Consider the following 16,627-nt stretch of genomic DNA (forward strand, 5'->3'; position numbering starts at 1 on the left):
GTATTAAGTTAAGTTACCGGTAAAACAAGTAATAATTAATCCGTTAGAGAATACGAAAATGACTAATAACTTCGAGTAAAAGAACGCTAGAGACGTTAAATTTACAAGTAACATTTTTTATTCTCTTAATTGGTCACAAAAATGTTCAAAATGATCACGACAACACTAGATACGACTGTTCTTTACATAGTCTCAAAAATAGTCTAATCGCGAGTTCTGGAGAGCGTGGAGAACATATTCCTCATGGAACCATGCAATCTCTAAAGAGAGAGATAGCTGGCTATAAATGCATGTGAGGTATGAAGTTGCGCCATGCTAAATCCACACTAACAAGCTCCTCAGAGAGGTTTCTCAAGAATTCAGGGATTATGTAGATGTACCATAGAGAAGTTACGGTTTCTGTGCAAAAATATACCCAGGAATCCTGCGGTCAGTCATTGCCCACCACACTCTAGACCTAGAGCGTAGACCTTTCGATGTACAACACCTTTCGATATACCATATATGAATCTTCTGAGATTTTGGACGCCCAGTACAGATCTGATAAAAACATGTCTCATCGGAGAAGAAAGTCCAGTCTAACTTCTGAAAGGTTCCATATGGGAAACTTTTAATTTCCTCACGGCTTCATGACAACATAGAATGACAACACCTTTTGTAGTGCAAAACTCTGTGCTAAACATTCCTCAGTCACAACAACCGATGTGCGAATCCAAATCGGGACATTCGCATTCCCCCGCTCCCTGAACATTTTCTAAAGCTTTCATATCCCTGATGTTAATGGACTCTTTCGACATCGAAATGACCTACAAAAAGTCGCGTTGAGTAGTTTAAGATGAATATGTTTTGAAGTAATGTTCCACCATGGATATACGCCGCTCTTATACTCAATGGCATGTTTATTTGCAATGATCACACGAATTCGAAGTTTTACAGACTGTCGACAGATGGTGCCACCACGTACAGAATAAAGACTGCTACTCTTAACTTTCATGCTCCCAGTAGTCTTTTATTCGAAGTTATTCGCAATTTCATGGGTTCACCCAATACTTTTGGTGATATAGTGTATACAAAAAAGAAAGAACACTTTTAAGAGCATAACTTCTAGATTTTTCCACTAAAAACCGGAAGTAAATCCCATTAGGCGACAGAGAGCAAAAAATATTCGAGAATTAAAACTGATGACAGGGATGCTTAAATCCAATAAATAAAACGTTATTCCCAAGAAATTAAGGCTAGTACAAGACGCCACTTATTCCCAATTTTAATCAAGATAAAAATTTCAAAAAGAACTCCTTTTAGCACACTATAAAAATTCATTAATAACCTTTAGAGGCAAAAACAAAATAACATCTCATAATCAATTGTATCTCTTAGATAAATAAGACTTCGCTTTTTCGTTTCTTTTTTTTATTTAATTTCAGAGTTTTGGCACCCGACCTGAGTGCCACACAAGATATGACGAACCGCTGGGAAATTTTCCATCGATTGATGCGTTCTCATTTATTTTTGCCGTAATTGATTTTATTAAAGAACTAATTAAATTTCAGTGGTGTATAGGAACAGCCATCTTTGTTAACAAAAGAAATATTTGAATATTAATTTCTTGAGCTTAATAAACGTGAAGGTGTGCCAACGTGCTTGTGGATAACTCTGTGAAATTTTGATGTGGGATAAATATGCTGTTGTTTATATCACCTGAACAACTAATTCATAAAATAGATGGGAGTTTAAGAGCAAAAAGATGCGAAGCATTAAATTGTTTTTCTACGTTTCGTAATTCTAATTCTCCATCAGAGTGCATTTTTGTAGGTACATCGTACTACCATTAATATCCAAATGCCTGAATATTCAAATAATCATTGAGGGAAAATAATAACATCTGCAGATATATTCAGCCTTTATGATAGCCACTAGTCTCTGTGGAACGCTCTCCACCAGTTTTTTTGTAAATGTCCTCGAAGATCATATCCTCAAACGAGTCAATCACAACGTGAGCAGTATTACATGTAGCATTGTCCTGCTGATACGCGTATGGGCCTATCCCGAAGGTGACGCCCCAGTGTAGTTAAACGCAATATTATCCAGGACGTCTATATGGAGCTCAGCATTCATGGTTTTGTCCAAACCAACGAATAGTCTTAGGCCAAACCATGAAAAATTGTCCCAGATCATTACTCTACCAAAGTCCATTGCCGAGATGATACAGTCAAACGTCCGTTAGGCAGCTTTCTCCTGTCATCCGCCATACTCAGACATTACCGTCAGACTGGTAGATCGTATTCCATGACTCATCACTCCAAACCTCATCTTTCCATTGGTCTAGTCCAAGAAAAGCGAGCCTTTCACCAAACTAGATGGCGTCTGGCATTAGTGGGTAATTTACTGGCTTGTGATCAGCTGCACAACCGTAGTAACCCATATTATGCAGCGTCATGTGCAACGTAGTGGTGCTGATGTGTGTCCCAGTCGGCTTACTGAGATATATGTGTTGCGACAACGTCTACTTACGTTCCCAACGGACGATTAATTCCACGGCTCGCCTGTTATAATCCGAGCTTTTCTGGGTCATTTCTTGGCGGTTTTAGCACCAGTCTGCTGACATTTGCAGTCCACGTCACCAATCGTCGACCTAGAGATCTTCAGCGCCGTTGAAATGTCACGCACAGATTGATTGAAGTCTCTTCAACCCATTGATGGTAATATCTTGCGTTTATAATTGTACTACACTCTCCTCGAAGGCCAATGAACACATTTATAGTTCTGTCTGACACGTGGTTCTTGGGTAAGACGTGACCAGCTGTCGCGGAGGGGTGTCTGGATGTTAATGGTATGGCAGTGTATACTTTCTAATTGTTATTTTTCGATATTTTTTTTCTTTTGTCTTTCTCTACAACTTGTTAGCGACTATAAATCTAATCATTCTCATCAAATAGCTGACAAAATTAAATAAAAAAATTGCATTCGATACTTTGTGGATAATGGCTTATGCTCTCACAAACATTTTCCTTGAAAGAAAATTAAGAAATCACTCGTTCTGAGAAGTGGCGCCGAGATGGGTATTATAGAAATAAAAACAGTATGCTTTTAAATTTTTCCTATTATTATGTGGGAAAAATTCGGCAAGACGGACACCTAATGGAAAATCAATGTAATTATTTTCAAATTACCTTCTTTCAGGGGGGTTAATTTACTGTGGCTAGTAAGGGAAGCAATTTTCTTGAGTGAAAACGCTACTGGATGACATAGATGCAGCATTATTTGGTAGTTAGAGAAAAGGAGATCGGGAACGTATAGCTTGACTTCTTAAAAAAAAGCTGGATGCGTCAAAGATTTACATAGACAAGGCCACCCTTCTTTCAAATGATTGTACGTTATTGCTGCTGATGGCATTTTTAAAATGTCCCCTTGCTGCTGGAAGAACGTGCGAAATGTGATAACCTTTTGCCTTCAGATCATATTTTGAAACCTCTCATAGTTAGTAATGAACTTTAGAGAAAAAAAATCATTAACTTAATCTCAATATTGCTTGACGTGGGAGGTCCATATTTTATTGGACTCTTTAGGTCCATAAATTATAGGACGACGTAAAACCGAAATGTCACTTTTGGTTTGATGTTTGAAGTTTTATGGTGCTTTCACACCATTGGTTGGTAGGGACTTGGGGCCAAGGCAGCTAAGGCCAATAAGTATCGGTATACAGTGCACTATATCTGTAAATGTCACATATTCTGTTCTTTCCACTTTACATAATGAAAACCGCGCGAGTAGCACAGTGGTAATACCGTCCTTCCCACACCGATGGGCAAGTCGTTGTAAGAATCCAGTCAATGACACGAGGAACGTTTATGGGTTTTTCCTTCCGCGGCTGAGATATTCGGTCTCGAGCTTATATAGCAAAGTTTTAACCCTGAAAACTTAGATTTTTCATCTAACAAAACACAACCCTACCAGAGAACACAATTTATGGACATGTTACACTTGGATGGCCCTGATATCAAGTTTTTACATAATGACAAACCAATTTGTTGCTATATTCTTGAGAGGACTCAGACCAATGTCTTTTCCACTTGATTTAGAAAGACATGGCTCGTAACCCTTGGGCATGTCGGGAGGGCTGTGGTTACAGAAATACTGTAGAAGTTTAAATTGTGCCATATTATTGGTCAAACGCACTACCATCGACAATACCATTGCGTGAGATTTACATAACTGGCATAGACTCGAAAACGTTTGATGTGCCCAGTTAATAGAGTTCTGCCTAAAAGCCGATATTTACATGCGTATTAAAGCATGACTCAGACCTAACAGAACGAATGGATGTGGCAGTTTCCCTTCTGGGACTTCGTCGAGGACACATAATACATAACAAATTCCCTTAGCATTTCCCAATGCATTCATGAGTGGCCAGAGTTATTGCATTCATGAGTGGCCAGAGTACTATTTCTTTGCAGTTTCGCAAGCTTCAAATATTTCATATTAACAATATCATTACTCTGTACAGCAAAGGTTGGGGATTTGATTGGTTACGTTGAATATTCCCGCTGACGTGAATAAAATGGCGACTTACAACATTGAGCAGAAAGAATTTATTATTTAGGAATACTGCAGAAGCGGGAATTCGACTATTTATGCTTAAAGAAGGCATTGACAACACTTCGGTCTTGTCAGTTTGGTGATGCCAACAAACCAAACGGTGTAGAAGTTAAGTGAGCCAATTTGAAAGAACAGGCAGCGTTTTAGACGAAAGGAAAGATTGTGCAGGCAAATCGTCATTGAGAAATCCAGAGAGGGTTGTCCAAACTTCGGAAAATCTCGCTGCGAAACCCAAGGAAGAGTTGGCGTGAACTTTCACAACAGATAATAATGTCTTGTAGCACAGTTAGGAATATTTATTTAAGTCTACGTATCCTTACAAATTTCAAGGCACTCTTAGAGCGTGAATATAACTGAATATTTATTTTTCTGAAGAAGGGCACTTCAATTATACGGGTAAGCACAGTCGTTATAATTATTGTCCTACCCACACCGAGTAGAAAAGGCACGCATTCGAATCCCATCAGAGAAGTGGGGAAGAACTTTGATTCACACGGCTTTTGTTTTTTTTTACACTGTGGCTCAGTTATTTGGTTTCAGTCGAGGACAGCAAGGTTTTCTCGCCCGGAAACTCGGTTTCTTTATTCAGAAAAACAGGCAAATCGACCAGAGGACTCATGCAATTCATCCATCCATATGTATTCAGAATAAGTCACGAATATCGTGAAATACGAGGTGTTTGATTCAGTTTTTTCTGTGGTCAGATGAGCAAAGAGTGTTTTAGAGGTCCAGAGGTTTTGACCAAAGACCCGAATTTGAAGTCTATGCCAAGGTGGTGCTGGGATATCTGAACGACGAGAAAAGAAAATTGTCGAGACCTTTCAGAAAAGATTTTGGAAGAATCCAAACTTTTTGGAAAGAAAGTGTATCTGGTGATTAGATTTGAGCGTTCGCAGATGACCTAAACCGCCGAAGTCGTCACTGAAAACATTTACACGTGCAGAAATCAAAAGCTAAAAGCATACATGATCTCCTTTTTCGACATTAAAGGAATTGACTTTTGCTGCGCAAGGATAATTTCGTAATGAGCAATTCAAATTTTTTTTTTGCCATAAGTTCCATGTAGACATGTATAGTATCTTATGTAGGACGGCACATGAACGAAAGTTCAACTCCGCCTTTATACACTGGAAAGCCTGCCCAGTGTCCGTCTACACCACGGGGAGGTGGGCTACAACTACGCATGTACCATGGCCAACCTCAACAGTCATGCACTGAATGTCCAAAGAGGGTTTTGAGCCATTCAAAAGAATCCCATGCCAGCCAGCCTGCAACAGCACACACACACACATACAGTCATTCCCTGGCGCCTCCGTAGCCAGGTGGGAAGGAGCAGCAGTGCATAGCACACGCTTCTTGATTAGACCGGGGTTCGAGCCCGTCACCACCAAATACGGAGGATGCGGAAAGGTTAGGGAATGACCACCGCATATTCCGGAGCAATATGGCCTTAGTTGCTAATGCTCCTTAAAACCAAAAAACAAACAACAAACAGTCATTCCCAGGAGACAGGACAGCAGAAGACGAAGAAATAAAGAAGAGAATAGAATAAAGTAAAAAAAATAATAATAATAAAAAAACAAATAAAATAAAAAAAACAAAAACAAAAAAAAAAATAAATAAATAAAATAAAATAAATCAATAAATAAAAAATAAAATAAAATAAAACTAAAATGTTTATCTATGTCTTTGCACACGTCTTTATGCAGTGCTGCCCAAAGTAGTCCACAAAGAGAAAAGTCGTACTGTCAAACAGAAGTAGCAATGTCATTCAAACAAGATCAGCAGGAACAAGTTCTAGATATAATTCAGTTAATTTGGAGTGGTATCAGAAGTCACTGGTTGATGTGCAGAGGAACGATTGAGTTGTTAAGAGTCTTGATAAAGAATGAACCAGAAAAATGCAGCATCTGTTAAAATATTCGTGTGTGTGTGTTCTTGAAAACCAGAAAAAATTTGGACATCACATCATTTATGAAGTGTTTTCGGTTTGATTGCTTGCATTGAAAGACTTCCTGCGATTAAAAGCAGCATTATAGAAGGTTTGAAGAGCCTGGAAATTGTTGACAGAAATGAGTATCTTTTAAATGAGCATTCAAAAGTACATGAGGAGAGTCTTCCAGTAGCCCACATCGACAGGAGACTGTATTGGAAAGTCTGAATTGGTAGAGTTTTGCGTTAAGCGAACCATGTCCAGTTAGTATGAAGGAGGTAAACAGTGAGGGTGAAAACCATTTTCTGGTGGATGATGAAAGTAGTGCAGTTACGTCGGTAACGAATTTTTTGGTAATAGCTCCATTTTCGGTAGAATTCCATCTACTCTGCCAGGTGTTCCCTAACAAATTCCAGCATCGGGTTCGTTCAGTTTTGGGATCAGCCTGAGGGTTAACAATGATTCCCTGATATTCCGTAGAAATGTCTCTGCGGATGTAAAAGCAAAGCCCTCTAAACACAACATGCAAGCCAAGTGGTATAGTGCCTGCAAGAGTCTGTAGAGATGGAGTTGATACTGTTTGGCAAACGTGAAGTAGGCTAAGGAGAAAACAACGTTGAATAATGAATAACTTAGTTTGTACAGTTTTAAGTGCAGTACGTCTAAACCAAAAATTAGCAGCATAGGTTGTAATTGGGATTATGGCAGAATTATAAGATAGATGTAGGGTTTTGATGTTCAATCCCCAGTCTTGTCTGGTAATTCAGAGCAGCATTGCGGTAAAACTCTTAACTTTGACGGACAGATGTTGAATATGTTCAGTAAAGGAAAAGCGGTCGTCGATGATGCTCCTAAACATTTGGTGCTTCGGACAAGTGGAAGTGATTCCTTGTCAAGTTTTACAACTGGTGGTCTGCGATAGTCTAATTTGTGTTTAAAAATCATGATCTTCGATTTTGTTTGGGATAATTTCAATTTGTTCTTAGAGGACCAAGATGATAGTTCAAAGAGTAATTTATTGGCATAGAGTTCTAAATCAGATCTTGAGTTTGCATTCACCAAAATGATAATATCATCTGCATACGCAAGTTTTTTTTTGCACCTTTTGAAATTCAGTCGTCCTAATCAGCCAATCATCAAGAACCAGGTTGCAAATCAAGGGACCCAAAATTGATCCTTGGGGGGCAACCACGGCAGACAGATCTGTGAATCTTCGTGCTTTTAGTGATGACGGTGATGGTGCGATCAGCAAAGTAGTTACTAACAAGTTTATAAAGCTGAAGAGAGCAATGATTGGAACGGAATCTACTGAGGGCGCTCTCCCACCATGAAGTATCAATAGCGCCCTCAAAATCGATAAAGATTGCCATAACGTACTTGGAAGTGGAGCTATTAATAAGGTGGTGAAGTTCTAATAAGGCGTCTTCGCATCCAAGCCCTTGTCTAAAACCGTATTGAAGAGAGGATATGGAGCTTGCAGTGTGGTAATTTTATTAGCGATTAGTCTCTCTAACACTTTACCCAGATGAGAGAGCAAGGCTATGGGGCGGTAGGATCTGACATTATCTAGTGGCTTACCAGGTTTATGTAAAATCTTAAGAATGGCGTGTTTCCATGGTTTGGGAAATGTTCCAGTATTTAAGCAGAGGCACCCACTGGTATTGCACTACCTCCAGTGGGTGCGGGATTTCGTGCACTTTGGCATGTAAAAGGTTTAAAAAAAAAACCAGGCCTGGCTACTCGCGCCTGGGGACAGGCACCAGACAGCAGCTGCACAGGTGTTGGCTGCTCCTTTGCAGAGGTCCTACATTCAATACGGATCCACTAGGTGGAGATGGGCTATGCCTAGGGGCCACCCTTGATACCAGGACACACACACGTGTTTTGTACTGTTTCCTCAACTGTATTGTGAACAAAATATATATATATATATATATATGCTAGGGTAATTATATATATGAGAATGAAAATGTACATAAAATTGTATATAGATTATTGTTTATGTTTCTTGAAATTGTACATAATATTTGGGTGTGTAAATAAATGAAAAAAAAATGAATGAGTATTTAAGCAGATGTTGAATAATTTAAGTAGAACTTTGGGCCTTAGGTCATAAAAATGTTTGATAAATATATTATCAATCAGGTCATCGCCAGGACATTTGTTTGACTGAATTTTATTCAGGATTGAAGTAAGTTTCTCTGCAGTGAATGGACTTGTTTCTTCTAAAGGAAGGTATTTTTGGTTTAAGTCTCGAATAGATAGCTGGTATGAAGTGTCAATAGTGAGATCATCATTAGGTAGCAGTTGGTCCAAGATGGCATTTATGGAGTCTGTTAGTGTAATAGTTTCCATACTGTTGGAGGTAATGAAGTTAAAAATGTGACCCAGGATCATTTTATTTTTAGCAATTTTATAAATGAAACCCCAAGGATCATTATTCCCAGATGTACGGACAAAACTGTACCAGGATTGCAATTTGCTTTCATAAATCAATTATGAAATCAATTTATTTTCTTTTGAGAGTTTTGTATTCTTCATGTAATCTGTTAACTTCTTCTTGAGGCCAAGTACGCCGTTTACGCTGAAAATTTCTTCTGGCTTCGTGTACAAGTTTCCGAGTAGGAGAAAGTTCGTTATTCCACCAAGGTGTGCAGTTAGGTTTTAGCTTCTTTTTAATTTCTGAATTGCAGTAATGATAATGTTTTGAATCTGCAGTGCTAGTTGTTCAGTGATAAGAGAATTAAAATTTTCTAGGTTGTCTTCAAACAAGTCAGAGAGAACGGAACGATTAAAACGATCCCATTTTATGTTTCTAAGAGAGTAACGTATGAGATTACGAAGAGATTGTTGAAGAGGACGAGTTGATCCCAGCAGGAAGACGATAGAGCGGTGGTCACTTGTTGTTAGGTCAGTTTCTACGTGCCAGTCAGTAATATAAGGAGCAATACGGGCTGTGGCCAGAGAGATGTCTGTATTTGATTCACCCAGGGAATTAGAAAAGGAACAAGGGTGGATTGGTTGATTCAAGACAGTAAGCTGATGGGAGAAGATGGTATCCTCAAGCAGTAATCCCCGCGCATCTGTGAAAGAACCATGCCACAATGCCGACTTGGAGTTTGAGTCGAGTAAAATTAACAGAGGAATAGGGCCTAATAAACTGAATACGGAATCGATATAGTGTAAGTGAGGAATTATGTCAGATGACGGAGGGCAATAAATTGAGATAACACAAGTCGAGTGATTAGTGTTCAAGACTTGAATGCAAATGGCATGGTGTGATGCTAAATAGGACAAAAGTAAAACGTCAACATTTTTATTAAATATTACGATGGCTACCTTAGGATCTGGATGAATTGGTTGTAAAATCTGAGAAGAGCAAGGATATCCGACAATTCGTCCTTTACTATGATATGGTTCCTGAAAAATAAGAATGTCGATGAGTTCCTCCTCAGACACACACCATAGTTCATTTGCCACGGTGCGTGAATGGTGAGCATTGGCTTGCAGAAATTTTAAGTTGACAGTCGAGATATTTGGCTGGGAAGCGCTTGAACTCGATAAGACTGTGATATTAGAAGGGAATTGTTCGTTGCCTTACTGTGTCTTGAGCTTTTATGTATTCAGGACAGTTGATATATCTGCCATAAGTTCCATACTCTTTCGGTATCTATTTATTCTATGAATATTTAGAATAAATCTATTCGGCCTTTTCAGACGAATGAGTTTGTTATCATAATCCGCGATTTTTATTTAAAATTGAAACAAACACTTTGCTGAACGAGCGATTTCCTGACTCCCAATTCTACCTTCGATATGCAAAATAGTAGTAGTAGTAGTAGTAGTAGTAGTGGCACTTGATGCAAGAAAGCAAGTGTAGGAGCTTATGCAGCATCAGCCAAAAAAAAAAAAAAAAAAATATCACACCATACCCTCCAATTGCCTGTCCAGTTCCTCCTTAAATTTATTGAACCTATCAACTTCCACAACGACAGATGGAAGTTTGTTCCAGCAATTAACCACCCGCTGGCTAAAGGCAAATTTCCGCACATCTATTCTACATCTATCCTTTCTTAATTTGAACTTATGTCCCCGTAGGTTCGTATTCTGAACAAGTGGGAGGATCCCATCAGAATTCAGCGTGCTCAACCCATTCAAGGCCTTATAGACCTCAATCAGATCACCGCGCAGGTGCCTAGTCTCCAGCCACTGCAATTTGCAGAACTTAAGCCTCTCTTGGTAAGAGGATCCCTTCATTCCCCTCACCAATCGTGTTGCTCTTCTCTGTACACGCTCAAGCAAATCTACATCCTTCCTAAAATGAGGCCTCCAGACCTGTACGCAGTACTCAAGGCGTGGCCTGACCATTGCCTTATACAGAGGGACAATCACCTCCTTTTCCCTGCTAGCAAAATTCCTATATATCATTGACAAAACCCCATGACCTGCCCTAGCAGCCTGTCTACATTGCTCAGAAAACTTCATATCTGACTGCACAATTACTCCCAGGTCTTTTTCATTTTCTACCACCTTAAGTGTAGTACCACACAGTTGGTACGTTTCTCTGGGGTTACTTCTACCCATATGCAGTACTTTGCATCTGTCAAGGTTAAACTTCAGTTGCCACTTCTTAGCCCATCTGCCCAAATTATCTAGATCCTGTTGCAGTAGCACACTGCCATTACTGTCATTAACAACCCTGCCAACCTTCGTGTCATCTGCAAACTTCGACATTAAGCCTGATATACCTTCATCAATATCATTGATAAATATACAAAACAACAGTGGCCCCAACACCGAACCCTGTGGGACTCCACTAATAACATTAGTCCACGAAGAGCAGCACCCATTGATTACCACCCTCTGTCTTCTCCCACTTAACCATCCTTTTATCCATTGTAGCAACTTACCCTTAATACCATTCTGCTCCAATTTGTACAGTAGTCTTCCATGCGCAACAGTGTCAAAAGCTTTCCTGAAATCCAAGTATATGATATCAAAATTATTTTTTGCATCCAGTTCCTTTGTGACCACATCATAATAACCAATCAAATTTGTCAGACAAGACTTTCCCTTAACAAACCCATGCTGTGTCTGAATTATTGCTGCAGTCTTGTCTAGATGATCCTGCAATGCATCTTTAACCAGCGACTCCATTATTTTACCCGGAACAGAAGTTAAACTAACTGGTCTGTAATTATTCGTGTCACCCTTCGAACCTCCTTTGTGAATTGGGGATACATTTGCACATCTCCAGTCCGTGGGAACCTCCCCTGAATCCAAGGATGCTCTCATAATTATGGCTAAGGGTTTGCTTAGTTGCTTTGCCGCCTCCTTTAATATAACTGGATAGATCCCATCCGCCCCAGGTGCCTTTCTTATGTTTAACTTCAACAATTTCTCCTCCACTTTGCTCTCAGTTATTACAAAATCATTAAGCACACTGCTACAATTTGATAACCTTCTTCCATTTTCAAACTGTAATGATTCCTCACGTGTGAATGTAGATGCAAAATACTCATTCAGTTTGTTTGCTATCTGAGCAGGATCATCAATAGTCGAACCATCGATGTCAAGTGGACCAATCATATTCAGCCCCTTCCTTTTAGAGTTTATATAAGTAAAGAAATCCTTGCTGTTTTTCTTAGCATCTTTTGCCAAAGATTTCTCGTAATCCGCCTTTGCCTGCCGAACCTCCTTTGTGACCTGATTACAGACTAGCTTATATCTGCTACAGGCTTCTGCGTCGCCTGATAATTTATATGCATCCCATGCATTTTTCTTCTCTGTCACGAGTCTCATTAGTTCATTTGATAACCATTTAGGCCTAAACCTTGAACAATATTTCTTCATCGGTATGAAAAGTCTAGTAGCTTCCACGATTAATTCCTTGAATGCTTCCCACTTAGAATTTACTGTTTGTAACATCGTCAGTCGATCCCACTGTACAGAATTTAAAAACTGTCTGAGACCACTGTACTCCCCTTTACGGAAGCAAAAACCCTTTCCTTTACCCCTGACGGTAGTTACCTCTTTGAGTAAATCCCACTTCAGCACACTGTGATCACTGCCACCTAGTGGTTCCTTTATCTGCAAATTCTTAATACACGAATGATCACTGCTGATAACCAGATCAAGAGTGTTACTTTTTCTGGTTGCCTCTCGAACATGCTGCTGCAGAAAACAATCATCTAATAAATCCACAAAAGTCTGACCAGTGTGTGAGTGACCAACCCACAAGTTCCAGTCAATATCTGGGAAGTTAAAATCCCCCATTATAAGACATTCTGATTTACTGGCCCACTCTATTTCTCTGTACAATTGTTCATTGTACTCATTCGAGTCATTAGGCCTATAACACACTCCTACTCTTATTTTTGCTTTTGCAGTGCTTATGTCACACCAAACTGACTCAACAGTGCACTGTCCATCTATATCAACTGGATGCACTTCTTTTGATTTTATGTTTTTCTTAATTAACAGCATAACACCTCCTCCCTTTCTGTCCTGTCTATCCTTTCTGTACACATTGTACTCCCCAAATTCCAGTTCTGCATTCCTTATATCTTTGTGACACCACGTCTCTGCTATCCCAACAATATCCGCCTTTGATGTCTTGACCAACACTTCAAATTCATCAAATTTATTTACTATACTTCTAGCATTGGTATACATGCAAGCATACATGCTCCTATGCCTATTCCTTGTTACCCTAACACATCCCATATACCCAAATATTCCAGGATGACTGCCATCCGTCCCTGAAACCCCCAACACCCCTCGCTCCAGGTCGCTTCTTATTCTAATAGAAGTTGTGCAAGAATCACCTTCACCTCTGCCTGCGGTTACTGTTAAACTATTAGTCTTTGTATCCCCCCAAGCTAGCAGTTTTCCGACCCACCTAACACTGCCTCGATAGCATCAGCAAATATTCTTGCACCCTTTCTATTTAAGTGTATCCCATCCCTGTAGAAGCAATCTCTCCTGTTAACAAGTACAGTCCAGGCTGAAAAAAATTCTACCCCTTGAGCCTTGCACAATCTTTCCAGGCTCAAGGGGTAGAATTTTTTTCAGCCTGGACTGTACTTGTTAACAGGAGAGATTGCTTCTACAGGGATGGGATACTTAGATTGTACAGTGAGAATTATCAAAAGGCATTGCTTCAGTAAAAATTAAGAGCTCTCAGTTTAACATAAATGTAGCTAATTCCGAAAAGCATTCATCACTGGAGAAGCTAAATTTTGATCAGCGAATTTTATACCGACATAAAGAAAAAACGCGAGCAGCTAGGACTTTTCCAAAGTTTTCCTTATTTAAAGGACAATTTTATTTTCCTTACTGATTGGCATTAAACAAAATTACATGTCGAAAATAAAATTCTGCCGAACCGTTGGTATTAGCCGCGCATCAATTGCCCAAAGGAATTTCAATAAATTCTCTTCTAGTTGCGAAACGCAGTCTTGCGTCAGTAACCATCCCCTTTCTTTCCCTAACTTCGCCATTAAAAGAAAGCCATATGGCTAGACTTGTTACTAATTTTAATGCGCATCTCTCTCTCGCTCTCTTTCTCTCTCTCTCTCTTCTTCAGAGGAGAAGATTAATGATTTGATTCGCCTCATCTCCCGAGGCAACAATATTGCTTGGTGTCTATTGTATTGCTGGAGTTCGTAATCGAACTTGTGCGTTACAAATAAGAGATGCACACACATACAGACATACACAGAGAGAAATATCTAACTAGCATCTCATTAACGATGAACTATAAGATCCATCTAGTTTTCATAAATTCCGCTTTTCAAATAGAAGTGTTGTTCTTCGTCATTAATCGAATTCCAAAAAACATCGTAAAAATAATGAAATTTTTTTTCTCTTCTTTCGTTTTCATTTCGTGGTGAGTACTTCGGAATTAAATAATACCATTCTTTCATATTTAAATTTACAAAAAGAATAAAGAAACGCACAAAGTCCATTTGCCCTTAAATATCCTCACAAAAAGAAAATATTAGATTTTTCTTAGATTGCGAATTCGCAACCAAAATAATTCCGTTTCTCCTTTTTGACCATCCTACTGGAGTAAATTAGTTATGTATAGAATATTTGGAAGGATGCATTTTCATTTTGTGTAGTACTTTCCATTCTCTGATACACAATTTTCCTTTGTGGAAATAATTCTCAGCGGAAATTACTTACACTCTCCATCTTCGTAAGATGAAAATTACATTCGCCATCCTAACATATCTGGGAATCTCCAAATAGCTTTAGATCACATTGCGTTTCTATAATTCAGGTGTTGAAAATTTACTGAGCTCGGAAGATGTGTTGGAATGGCGCTTTTATAAAGAGCAGTGCCAACCAATAACCAGAGATCGTGGCGGGCATTATTATGTCTTCCTCTGTAAGGGTCATATTGCCTTTCCAACATTTCAGTACGCTTAAGTCTAATTCGTCATGTGGGAAAGATGCTTTTACAGGCGAAATACATTTTACTATATCTGTCTCATATTTTACAGTACATAAAGTTTATGATTCTTAAGCCATGCAATATATAATCGGGACTCTAATTTATTCCGCGATATATTCATTTAAATTAGTATTTTATATCTAAAGAATCTTCAGAATTTATCCATAAATATAATATAAATAATAATCAAGAATTTATCCATAAATATAATTAATAATCAAGCAGAATTAGGATGACAATAATTGTTAATTTTTCTGTATTCAACATTAACCTCTATTAACTGATGAAAAACTCCTTTCTAGCATTGTACAAAACTGCCTTTGGTTTCATCAAGCTTCCTATAAAGTCGCTTTTATATATTAAGTGTCCACGTTACTAAACGGATCTCGCCAATTCCAGTATTGCATATCGTGGTTCATTCTTCGTAAAGAAGATAAAAAAGCTTGAAAGTGTAACCAAGTACAGTAAAGTCTGTATTAAAGTGTAAATAAAACTTTTCTCAAGGTCCCTTCTCTTTCTTTCTGGAGAACTTTATTAAATATTGTAGGGTGTTTCGAAGAAGGCTAAGAAGGCGTTAGATTTTTTTTATCTTGATGACTGGTATTCCACCAAGTTCACCCTATGAAATTAAACATCTGCATCGTTAGGAACTACAAGAATTTCAAAGTCGTCTTCATTTCTCCCAGTCGACGCTTGTAAAGGTTGGGCAAGATCCGAAGTGGTTATTGAATATCCTATGGACAAATAAAGCGCACTTTCATCTTGTTGGATCTGCAATAGACACAGATTATCAAATCTGGAAATTGAAAATTGCGGAACGAGCATGTTAAAAAATCATCATAATTAGTCTTGCAAGGTTTTGCTTCTTTTTTTTACTTTTGCCTTTGTCCTCCATGGAAGAGCGAATTTTCAGACAAAGTTACACGTATCCCTGAACAGGTTCTCCCACATGACTCCAGCAGACTTAAGGTTGTGCAGATAGGCGAAACACCTTTTTCCCACGGATTTCGTTTCAACTCTTAGATTTGAAGCAGGGGGTCCATCGGCAGGATGGATTGCGTGCTCAGTAGTTATTTTTTTTTTAATTAACCACTTTTGGAGTCTCTTGGTGCCTAAATTTCGTTTGATTTTTATTGCATATAAAAAGGTCCACTTTCAATTGCATAAATCTGTTTTTTTTCGATATAACCTATAGTTTCCAGCTATTAAATTTAAAAGCGGGAAAGGACGATAGGACCAACCAGCCTGAAAGGTTGGTTCTATATAGGACCAACCAACAAGTTATTTGATAGCACATGATTGTTGTACGCTTTCCTGGAGCTTCTTAGTCGATCCAGTCATGGGCAAGACAAGAATTTGAGATTTGGTAGTTGTATGCTTATATGAAAGCCGATTCTTTCTCTAAAAAAATCTTAAGATTCGACTGGTATGGTGCCGCCAACACCAAGAATGGACTGTAAAGCAGTGGAAAAATTATCATGTGGTATGATGAGTCTCGATTTACACTTTTTTTTGCGCCAATGAGAGGGTGAAAGCGTGGCGTGAACTTCATAAATCGATGCATCCTGACTGTCTCGTGTCCACCACTCAAGCGGCTGAAGAAACCACAGAAGAAGTTTCTTTTGTGGTATCGAACC

This window comes from Mastigoproctus giganteus, chromosome 9 (genome assembly GCF_048544385.1).
Source record: "Mastigoproctus giganteus isolate SK-2022 chromosome 9, ASM4854438v1, whole genome shotgun sequence".
Taxonomy (NCBI): Eukaryota; Metazoa; Arthropoda; class Arachnida; order Uropygi; family Thelyphonidae; genus Mastigoproctus; species Mastigoproctus giganteus.